The sequence below is a fragment of the Lygodium microphyllum genome, chromosome 5 (genome assembly GCF_053477565.2).
Source record: "Lygodium microphyllum isolate KBCC chromosome 5, Lygodium_microphyllum_v1.1.10, whole genome shotgun sequence".
In the NCBI taxonomy this organism is placed as follows: Eukaryota; Viridiplantae; Streptophyta; class Polypodiopsida; order Schizaeales; family Lygodiaceae; genus Lygodium; species Lygodium microphyllum.
This window is the reverse complement of record NC_141139.1, coordinates 59,275,636-59,285,231: the sequence shown is the minus strand read 5'-3', so window position 1 is coordinate 59,285,231 and position 9,596 is coordinate 59,275,636.

Below are 9,596 nucleotides of genomic sequence, written 5' to 3'. Positions count from 1 at the left end.
TTGACTAATTGGCTACACTTTTCTAACAACTACATTTGCTTTCTATTGTATTCTCTAGCTAAATCCATGTCAATATCACAATTCCTATACTCGCTAACTATATTCTCTAACTAAATCCATGTCAATATCACAAATCATATAGTCTCCCATGCTCCTATCCTAATGTGGCACTTGTATGTAGGATTTACAAAATATTGAAGAGATGCACACAAATGCCACAAAGACACAGGATCTTTGAAAGGCAAGGCAAGGCAAAGAGGGGAGAGAGAGAAGAAGTTCTAATGAAACTCAATCATAAGAGAAGATAAGAAAAATCCACATTATATTCTTAGTCAGTTCTTCATGTGAACTCAAAACACAAAACTCATATGAAAGACTCTTGATTATTAGCCCTTAAATTAACTCAAATAAACTACACATAAAAACATCAAGCATATTTTTTGACAGTGACTAAAACCCACATAGATGCATAGCTTTCTTCTCATTAATTTTCAATCCATGCTTTGTAGAAGCAAGAAGCCTTGTGTTGTCTCCAAGCCCTAAGGAGTGTTCTCATGTCTTGAATTTCTTGCAACCTGATTCTGCTCTAACTTTTTCATATGGATACACAATATACTCATCATGTTACTCAAAATAATCAAAATAGGTATAATCTACAATCTTACACAGACAAAATTACAAATATCATCCTAAAATAGTCGAGAATTCACTTTTGATAAAACACATTACTTTTCTTTTACAATTTTTGGCTTTGAATGCTTTATAGCACTTGAACATAGACTTGAGTTAACACTAGTCATGCCATGTTACTTGCTTTACAAACAAAAGAATTGGGCTCTTCATGATCCATCCAAACGTCTTGCCTTTGTACTACAAGATTCTCAGCTTGAGTCTTTATTTACCCTAATTGACAAAAAGCAGGGTAATCATGGAATAGCTCTTCAACATGCCACACTGAGCAACCCAAAACATATGGATATGACACTAGTTTAATTCCTACAACTCAACTATTCTACATCCATCCTCCCAGGTTTTTTATGAGTGAATACATAGTGCCACAACAACAGTCGAGTGACCCAATTTTCCATGTGGATTTTCCCAAAGCTTAGAAAGAACAAGTGTGACCTTCCTAGGAATCAATCCTAGAACTTGATAGGCACTATTTTAGGACATTGGAGTGAGACTATGCATTATTAGTAGAGGCCTTGCCCTGCTAAGCTCTCCGTTTTTTCTCACTCTCATTGAGCCACATGTGGTTGTGGGAGTTCTCCGCCAAGACCCACGGACCACTTATTGTTTCAAGCATTCCAAGCTGAGCACTAATGGTTACCTCTCACATAAGTGATGCGCTGCTTATTAAAGATGTGACATGTATTAGTAGTAGGTAAGGGAGGTTCGTACAGTTAGGAAGCTTTCTCCTTTAACCACTTAAGGACAAAAAGTTATGGCAAGATGGCCTTTGCTAAGCAGCTTATACAACATAGGGGCTATTCTATTTGTATGAGGCGGGGTGAGTTTGGTTGGTCAGGCGACTGGGGCTGTGTCGGTGAGGGGCTCGTATCAGGCTAGGCAGGGAAGATATTGGTCGGGACCCAAATGGTGTAGTCCCTGGCCATAGCTATTTCAACAATGCTTTTAAATAATTCATCAAATTCCCTCCTGTTTCTATATGCCTTCTTTTCTTTCGAGCACCAGGTGCTTGAGCGTTTGGTGAGGGCTTGCACAACCGGGGTTGCCACCCCCCAGGTGTTCCCTTGAGCCATTGTTTTCCTGGCCTAGGAAGTTTCTGGCCTACGTTCGGGGTGGTGTCTCTTAGGGCTTCTTTTTGGTGTGTACCTCTTAAGGGTAGGCACATAGCAATCTGGCAAAGGAGCTTGTGCCGTATGCTCCCTCCGACGGCAAATAGTGTCCTTGTAGGCCAACTGCACTAGGTGCTCCATGACGACTATTGTGAGGAAACCAGCAAAAAGTGAACCAAGGGTTAGGCCTTGAGGTAGGATGAAATTATTCACATGACGGGGATTAACTAGTAGATCATCAAGTGCATAGAAGTCATTGTAGAGGGATGGCCCCCGTGATAATATTTGTCCTACTTCGACCACGGGGCATATTCCAGCCACCAATAGATATTTGCTCACCGCGAATCACATGGGCTGGTTGTGATGAATTGGGGTAGGACTTGTCCCAAGAAGGGGAGATTGGAAGCAGAGGGAGAGCCTGTAGAAAGGGATGACGCCCCGTGTACACCCTCAAGGCGTTGGTCAGGGCTTCCCATGGCGGTCAGGAGGACTATCTACCCTCTACTTGAAGGCGCGAATGGTCACACAACTTCTAGATGTGTGGTGAGAGGAGAACCCTAGGAACTCTGCCTGTCAAACCCAAAATTTTCTCCCTGCGCTTGACTATCATTGCTTATGTATGTGCTTGCTTCGGTATTATTTATTCACAATCATAAAACACATTGTTCTTTTATGTACAATTCATGCATCCATGTCACTTCGTGAGGATAAGGACTAGTTGTAGAACTCATGATTATACTGGAGTGTGGCACACACATCCAGTACTCGTGGCGTTGGCAGCAGGGCTGAAATGACGGCTTCAGCGGTAGCTTCCTCGAGCTCAAGTGCGGACTCCTCTCTTCCTCACTATCCCATTCAATGGTGGCAGCAATGCAAAATCCTCACGACCCTCTCCTCTCCTCAAATGCAGCATGATGGCCTTATTTTTTTCCTCTCTCCTCACCCTCCCCACAGGGGGTTTTTATAGGGTGAAGGGAGGAGGACCTCCCTCCCCCCATGCGGCCATTTGCATGGCATTCACCCCCTCCATGGCATCCAGCAAGGATGCTCAGTAGCTCTGAACTTAGCTACGACCTACTAAATAGCCTTGGTAGGTTGATTGGTCAAATGTGCAATCTCCTTGGCCAAATCTTCGATAGGTTTCTCCTCAAGCCTAGGCTTTAGGTGCTTTGACAGTGCTGGAGGTATCAAGGATGTTGGTTGCGACACCTCTTCCATCAATGAATGGCTAAGGACACATTCGGTGAGGGGCATCATCACGATCGAAGGCTATGACTGCTGTGATTCCTGATTGGAAGTAGTAATGGCTAGTTCAGCGAACTCACCACTATTGGTAGGCTACAATGTCAAGTCCTTAAGCAAATCAAAAGTGGTCATATCTTTTGTTGCCCTTTGTGCATTCACTTGTGGAGATAGAGCATTAGTTGAGCTAGTCACGATGGATTGCACAAGCATATCCTTAAGCTGGGAGCTAAGGGTGGTGTCATGTCCCACATTTTGGACATTTGGAAGCTTAGATGGAGATAGAGATTGGGATTGAGTAGCTGCACTTGACGACTATTGTTGTTCTTCCTATGTCCGTTTAGGGAAAGAGGGTGTAGGAGACTTGAGACTCCTAAGTGGTTGTGACACTGGCTCAACGATTTGCTTATGGATGTTAGATGATTCTGCCATTTGCTTTGATGAACAATTAACCTTACCATGGGCAATGGTGTGCCTATGATGCTCGTTATCCTCTTGGAAAATCAAAGGCTCCTTGGGCACTAGTGGCTTTCATGCACACTCGACAGGTACATATGATATTCTCTTGTTAAGAATACTAGGATGAGGATCTACCCTTCAAATAGTCCCATTTGGTTTCTTGATTTTCATGAGGGGCTTAGTCAATCCAACCTTGTCAGGTGAAGACTTGAACTTTCATCTAGATTTCCTCATTCGCTTCTTTGCTTTTGACACAATCTAGCCTTCAGCTAATAGAGGTGATTTAGTAGGGGGCTTTGCTACCCAAATCTATTGGTTACCTACATAATACCCTTGAGCATGCAACAACGCTTTTTGGATATCCATCCCAGCATTGTGTTAGCTCTCCATTGATGCCTTTGTCTATAAATCTTGGGATTCTTTTGTGGTCTTCTACGTTATTTATAAGTCCAAAACCTATCCTTAGCATTGTCACCTGACCTTCTTGTTTCAATCATGGCCTTGCTCATTGGTTCTCTCTATTCAACATGCGCTTGTACCAACTCTTTCAACAAGTCCTTGCCCTCATTACTAGGCTTGCTTGCTATGTCCAAATATTCCTTATCTTTTCCTCAAGTTTTGATGAGATGACCCTTACTAAAGATCGTGATTATACTCACACTCCGTAGTGTTAAAGTACATGGATCTAGAGCATGGTAGTTAGTTATGGTGGATGAAAGGAGAAGAGTAAACTCATGATGGAGGAGACAAAGACACTGTTTGTTACACAAGTGAATTAGGTTCCAAGATTGAGACTTGGACTCATAAACAAAATCTTGTGTATGTGGACAATGACACTGACACTTTACTGATAAGAAAAGAGTACTATCATTGCATTAAGAAAATGAAGCAAGTACAATGCTTTATAGGAAAGTAGGAAACTGCAGTAGGCACCACTGTGCATATGGGATAGGTAAGCCTGCATGTCCTTGGCCCTGAAGCTCCATACAAAGAGGCTATCAGTGAGTGTGATTGCTGAATCTCAACACCCCTCCTCAATCACAACTAGAAAGGCACAAAGTGTGTAGAGGTTGTAATGAGAACAACCTGCAAAGTGTGGGCACACCACAAACATGGTAGACACTAGAGGCTGTCGTAGAAAAGGCTAAGTGTGGGCATCAAAACTTGATGGACATCCAGAGGCTATAACAGGGGCCTCACAAAGTGTACAAAGACTGTAATGCCAAGTTACATGAGGAGTTTACAAAGCTTATGACAAGAAGCATTAGGGCAAGGAAATACAAGGCTTTTAAAACAATCTATCACAGTAATGAGAGTAGAAGGATTGATGAGGCTTGTCCTTCCGATCCTGGTGGTCTTCATCTTCATATTTTGGTCCATGGTCTTCTTCTTCTTTCACAACTACAAGATAGGCCTTTTGGGACCTCTTCCTAGCATGACAGAACTTCTCAGTGTGTCCGGTCCTTTTGCAGAAGTCACAAAAGAGCGGTTCCTTTTTACCTTTGTATCTGTTGTTTACATATAACATTTGTTCATCCTTTGAAGTGCTAGGCTCTTCTTTGCTTTTAAGTTTCTTTTCTTCCTCTAGCAGAGAGGCTTTAATATCAACAAGTTGAGGATCAGACATATTGGTTAGAGTGGTTGATACATTATCATAGGCAGGAGGCTGATTTTTTAACAAGACACCAATACAAACATCTTCATCCATTTTTAGCTTTATCCCTACAAGTTGAGTAAGCAGGCTTTCCATGTAGTTCAGATGGGATGCCAGGGATGTATGAGGCTTCATATCAAGTCAGAAAAATTCAATCAATAGACCATACTTAGACGACTTTGACTGTGCACCAAATAAGGTATCCAATTTGTCCCAAGTGTCATGGGACGTGCCACAGGCATCCACATGATGGATGTAGCTACCATCTAATTCTAGCTTAATGATGGCTTGTGCCTTGTCATCATTCTTCTGCCAAGTAACTGCAAGGTCTGCATCCCAAGGTTTCTTCTCTTTGCCATTGGTAATGACCCAAAGACCCTTCTTCATCAGAAGGAGCTTGATGTGGGTTTGCCAAGTGTGAAACCCGAATCCCTTGAACTGAGCATTTGGAGAGTCTTTTCCCATGTTGGATGGCTAAAGCAGCAACAAATCAACACCAATTTCTCAGATTTCAGCAGGTAGAAGAGTTGATTGTGTCACAAGACACAAGTGCTAAGAGCACTAGATGAGTGTCAATGGACACAATGTTTGTATCTTCTTCCTTGAGTCTTCCAAATTTGCAAAATTCTTCATGATCTTCAAAATCCAAATCTTCCCCTCCGTGATTTGATGCTGGGAACTTTAGATTTAGTAGGCTTTAGCTTGGTTTAGTGGCAGGAGTGAGAAACTGAGAGAAAAATGAGCTTGGGAGATTTTGGCTATGGTGGAATTAGGGTTTCTGAGATAGGGGCCTGGTTTTTCAGCTGTTATGAACTCAATACTTGATCATTTTCAAAAGTTTTTTTATGAAAATGAAGCTTACTTCAAGGGCTATCAAAGCCCCATGGAGATCGGCCAGATCGCGGACAACTCATCATGCGGCAGAGTAGAAAGATGTAGGTAGGCGCAATTTCAGACAGGAGGCGACAATTTCTGCAATGTCGACGTCAGGGCGCAATAATGTTGGGCTTTAATGTGATGGAGAGTTCAGGAAGCAAAGGAAGAGATTTGCAGAAGAAATCATCAGCCGATATGCTTCGTATTGAGAGATCCAATGACTCCAAGAAGGGTATGTCCTGCAGGTCACAGATTTAGGCTATGGTAATGACTGACAAAATTCACAATGCTGAAGCTATGCTTGCCCAAAGTTAGTGATTGATGTGTCAAGAAGAAGCTCTGGAAGCAGGAGAACACTTTTCTAGAAGGAATCTCTAGGAGGTTTGACCTGTGGAGTGAGATATAAGAGCTTCAAGCTGACAGGGTGATGCTGGCTATGGCTGCCATGGAACCTCAAGTGAAGGTAGAGTTGAGAGATGAAGTCATGGGCTAGAACTGTGGTGACCAGAGTTGAAGAGGAACTAAGAGAGAGCAGAGAATAGCTAAGCCATGCTCAACTGTGCTCTCATACCATGTTAAAGTACATGGATCTAGAGCATGGCAGTTAGTTATGGTGGATGAAAGGAGAAGAGTAAACTCATGATGGAGGAGACAAAGACACTGTTTGGATTTCTGCCGCCCAGTGATGGATCTATGATGTGCTTTCGACTCTATATGGTCTCTGGGTCGGTTTCAAGGAGTAGATGTTAAAATTTTGAAGAAATCCAAATTCAGCCCAATAGGTCCAAATTGCAAGGGCCAAATGTCTAATTAGGCCCTCCGAATTGCCAAGGGCCGAATGTATCTGGGTCGAATGTCAAATTTGGATAGTCTGAAGGGTAGTGGACCGAATTGATTGGACCGAGGGCTGAGTGTTTTGTTTGAATGGGCCAAGGGCAGAGTAAGCCAAATGGTGATTTAGCCGGCCCAAATGTCAGCTTGTTTGAGTGGGGGTTGGGCCGAGTTGGCCGAATTTCAAGTTGGTCCGAATGCTTGATTCAGAGACGGCCGAGTGGTGGGTGTCTGACTAGTAGTGGGCCGAGGGCCGAATGCAAGAAGGGGTGAGGGCTGATTCTAGGAATCGGCCTATAGTTGTCATCACTCAGATGGGCCAAGCACGACGTGTTTTTAATCGAACTCCACAAAATTATTTGCGTCGAGCGACCGAGGCTTTCCTACTAGTCGAGCATCTCTATATCCAAGCTATGCATGCGGGGGAAGTTATGGAATTACCTGTGGTGAGCAAAGAACTCCTCGATGGCAAGATCAAAGAAGGTCCACACAAAGAAGCTTTCTCTCCCTATCTCCAGCTCTCCTGAGATCTTGAAATGCAAAATGTGGTCTTTCTTGCCACTCCTGGCTCCTTATTACCCTGCCTAGGCCTGCACTCACCTTAGTCTTACTCCCCTCACCAATATTTCACCCAAAATTTTTTTTTTTGCCCTTCTTTTCCCTATTTTAGCCTACTATATAGCAATAGAAAATCCTCTGTGTGCTCCAATGTTTTACTCCTATCCTTCCTAAATGCGAGAAAAAATCATAAGGGAAATATCTACACTACTCCAACATGATTTTCCAAGTCAAAAACCAAAAACCTACTTGCTTAGGAGATGGAATACCTCTTCAAACTCTCTTGCTTCCTACCTATCTACTCAAGCATCAATTTGGGAAAAACCCTACTTCAATGCTCGATTTGAAGTGCACAAGCGATCAAGACTTGAATCCCTTGTCCCGCAACGGAACCAAAATGTGGGAGCTCTTGCTCAATCGCCAAGACCCACGGATCACTTATTGTCTCAAGCATTCCAAGCCAAGCACTAATCGCTACCTCTCACAGAGCCAACGTGCTATCTATCTACGGGTGTAGTGTAATATTTTTGCTCAAAAATATTATTGAACTTGACTCCCCGCACCCCCCGTAAAATCTGTGCAAGGTTATCTTCCACATCGTAATCATTGGCAGCTCGATCCGTACCCCGCACGTGCAAAAATGAGGCCTCCGCATTGAGCAATTGAGGCCAAGGGTTTAAGACCACATAGCCGTGAAATAACACCCCTTTTTGAGGGGGCAATTGGGATAATGATGAAATTTAAGTCAAATTTTCTTAATAATTATCCCTTTCCCCAGCCGATGCATGGCTGGAGGAGAGGAAGTGTGGGAAGGAATGGTGAGAGTGGAATTTTAATGCCGATAAGTGCTTAAAAATAGCTAAAAATTACGAATATCAAGGGAAAAATATTCAACGTCGAAGGCGGCAGCTCGATCTAGGACGATTTTAAGCAGTAAAGTGCTTTAAAGGCGGCCGAGCGACCCTTGTTGATTTTTCATAATTTTTTAGACTGTCGTGTGGGTTGACAAGAGTTAGTGGCCAATGCGGGATGCCGAGCCAGACGCCCAGGATTTTTCAGAGCTCAATTCGGAGTCCGGACGGAGAAATGGCCACAAAATGGTCAAGATATGAAAAGGTGGACACTTGGGAGGCCAAAATTGGGCATGCCTTTTGAGTTTGGACCCCCCCTCTAAAATTTTATGCACCTTATGAAGCAAAAAACGTGGAGAGAGAATGAGGGATGAAAAAAACGTGGAGCAACATGGCGGCCGTTTTTTGCGCCCTCTCATGATGGAGATGGAGTATGCAGGCTCAAAACAACCCATACAATCGATCATGGGGCTGATCTTCCCTCTCTTGGCTGATCTTATCACTTGTCTTCGCCTGTCCAATGGTGGCCTGAATGCAGAGATGGAAATCTAGTCTTTCTCTCTCCTCCCTCTCTCTCCCCTAAGAGCAGATTCATGTGGTGAAGAAGAAGAAGAAGAATGGATGACGGATGCTTGTCCAATGAAGACCGGATTGCTCGGTGGTTTTATGCAATTTGCTTCATGAATATTTGTTCCTATGGGATGATTATGCATTATGTTGTTGTTTGCTATGAGTTTGATCAGTTTATGCTCAGAAAATCAAAAAATCATAAGTGTTGTGACTGAAATTAATAGTGTAAAACCCGTAAAACACACGAAATAGGAAAAAATTAGGTGTTTTTGATATATAAATGAAAAATATAATAAGACACACCAACTAAATTTGTGTTTTTTCTACAAATGAGCTAAGGGCCATAGCCCATAATCTGTTTTGAGTCTTCAATAATTAAAAAATGCAAAAACAATGGAGAAAATACAAAGAAAATAGGGAAAATGGAGAAAAAATAAGGAAAAAATGGATTTTGAGTGCTGAAAACTAAGGAAAAATAAGATTCGTGTTTGTGGATGTATGGGGGGTCTGAAGTATGAGTTTTAGCCTCAGTTCGGCCCTACCTTTATGTTTTCGTGAGTTTTTATGGCTCTTCATACAACAAAAACATGGAAATGAACCCTAAACCGATCAATAATGCACAACCTAAATGGGTGAGGGGGTAGAGTGTATAAAAGGTGTTTAAATGTTGAATAAAATGATGAAAAGCTTGCTAGTTTTTATGCATACCATTTAGGTTGGTCGATAATTAAAAATTAAGAACCTAGTAGCACGAGG